The sequence below is a fragment of the Petromyzon marinus genome, unplaced genomic scaffold, assembly GCF_048934315.1.
Source record: "Petromyzon marinus isolate PM22_M1 ecotype Great Lakes invasive population unplaced genomic scaffold, UKy_Petmar_22M1.pri1.0 PM_G_Scaffold_82, whole genome shotgun sequence".
Classification (NCBI taxonomy): Eukaryota; Metazoa; Chordata; class Hyperoartia; order Petromyzontiformes; family Petromyzontidae; genus Petromyzon; species Petromyzon marinus.
In genome coordinates this window covers 832,501-835,000 of record NW_027423038.1, presented here as the reverse complement: position 1 = coordinate 835,000, position 2,500 = coordinate 832,501, and positions in this window count along the sequence as shown.

Sequence of the window (2,500 nt, the reverse complement as noted above, 5' to 3'; positions counted from 1 at the left end):
GGGGCTGTTCGGGTCGCACAGAAATCCCTGGGAATGGGAAAACGGGTCATTTTCGTGTTGCCACATTGCGTACGAACCGCATGAAACTTCCAGAGGCATTTGCAGCAGGAATGCATGTGCACTCAAAAACTTCTATATGTTTCACGGATAGACCCCGTGAAACGCTAGAAATTGGCGGGGATGTGTCTCTTGTGGCTCACGGGGCTGTTAGGGTGGCACAGAACTCCCTCGGAATGGGAAAAGGGGTCATTTTCGTGTTGCCACATTGCATAGGAACGCCATGAAACTTCCAGAGGCATTTGCAGCAGAAAGGCACGTGCACTCAAAAATTTTAATATTTTTCACGCATAGACCCCGTCAAACGCTAGAAGTTGGCGGGGATGTCTCTCTTGTGGCTCACGGGGCTGTTAGGGTCGCACAGAAATGCCTCGGAATGGGAAAACGGGTCATTTTTGTGTGGCCACATTGCATAGGAACGGCATGAAACTTCCAGAGGCATTTGCAGCAGGAATGCATGTGCACTCAAAAACGTCTATATTTTTCACGGATAGACCCCGTGAAACGCTATAAATTGGCGGGGATGTCTCTCTTGTGGCTCACGGGCGCTGTTAGTTAGGGTCGCACAGAAATCCCTCGGAATGGGAAAAGGGGTCATTTTCGTGTTGCCACATTGCGTACGAACGGCATGAAACTTCCAGAGGCATCTGCAGCAGAAATGCATGTGCACTCAAAAACGTCTATATTTTTCACGGATAGACCCCGTGAAACGCTAGAAATTGGCGGGGATGTGTCTCTTGTGGCTCACGGGGCTGTTAGGGTCGCACAGAAATCCCTCGGAATGGGAAAACGGGTCATTTTCGTGTTGCCACAATTGGCATACGAACGGCATGAAACTTCCAGAGGCATTTGCAGCAGAAATGCATGTGCACTCAAAAACGTGAATATTTTTTCACGGATAGACCCCGTCAAACGCTCGAATTTGGCGGGGATGTTTCTCTTGTGGGTCACGGGGCTGTTCGGCTCGCACAGAACTCCCTTGGTCCACCTGATTCGTGCATACAGGCAGCAACTAAAACTCTGTAAACCTGCTGTGAGGACATCTAAACAGTGGACCAGTGAGGCTGTGGAAGATTTGCGGGCGTGCTTAGACTGTACTGACTGGGATATGTTCACGACTGCTACCAATAGTCTGGATGAACTCACAGAGGCTGTGTACATCAGCTTCTGTGAGGACTGCTGTATCCCAACACGTACCAGGGTGAACTTTAACAACAACAAGCCCTGGTTCTCAGCAAAGCTCAAAAGGTTGAGGTTGGAGAAGGAGGAAGCGTTTAGGAGTGGGGATAGAGACAGATTCAAGGAGTCGAAGAACAGGTTTAGCAAAGCGGTGAGAGAGGCTAAACGACTGTACTCAGAGACACTAAAACACCAGTTCTCTACTAACGACGCTGCTTCTGTCTGCCAAAGGGCTCAGGCACATCACCAACTACAAACCCAGAGCGCCCCACACCACTAACGACTCCCGCCTAGCCAACGACCTGAACGAGTTCTACCGTAGATTTGAAAGACAATTGGACTGTCCTGAACCACCCCTTCCCACCCAAGAGGCCCCATCCCCCACCCATACTACAGAAACGACTCTCTCCTTTCAGGAGGGAGAAGTTAATGGGCTTTTCAAGAGGCAGAATCCACGCAAAGCAGCCGGGCCGGACTCTGTCTCTCCAGCCACCCTCAGGCACTGCGCTGGCCAGCTGTCTCCGGTGTTCACCAACATCTTTAACACCTCCCTGGAGACATGCCATGTACCAGCCTGTCTCAAGTCCTCCACCATCATCGCTGTGCCCAAAAAGCTAAGGCCAACAGGACTAAATGATTACAGACCGGTCGCCCTTACATCTGTGGTAATGAAGTCTTTTGAGCGCCTGCTCCTGGCACACCTCAAAGCCATCACAGACCCTCTCCTGGACCCCCTTCAGTTTGCCTACAGAGCCAACAGGTCTGTGGACGACGCAGTTAACATGGCCCTCCACTTCACCCTACAGCATGTGGACGCCCCAGCATCCTACGCCAGGATCCTGTTTGTGGACTTCAGCTCTGCCTTCAACACCATCATCCCTGCCCTGCTTCAGGACAAGCTCTTCCAGCTGAACGTGCCCTACTCCACCTGCAGGTGGATCACAGACTTCCTCTCTGACAGGAAGCAGTGCGTTAAGCCGGGAACAGAAGTCTCTGACTCCAGGTCCATCAGCACGGGAACTCCTCAGGGCTGCGTCCTTTGCCCACTGCTCTTCTCCCTGTATACCAACAGCTGCGCCTCCAATCATCTGTCCGTCAAACTCTTGAAGTTTGTCGGACGACACCACCCTCATTGGGCTGATCTCTGGTGGGGATGAGTCTGACTATAGGTGGGAAGCTGACAACCTGGTGACCTGGTGTAGCCAGAACAACTTAGAGCTAAATGCTCTAAGGACAGTTGAGATGGTTGTGGACTTCAGGAAGA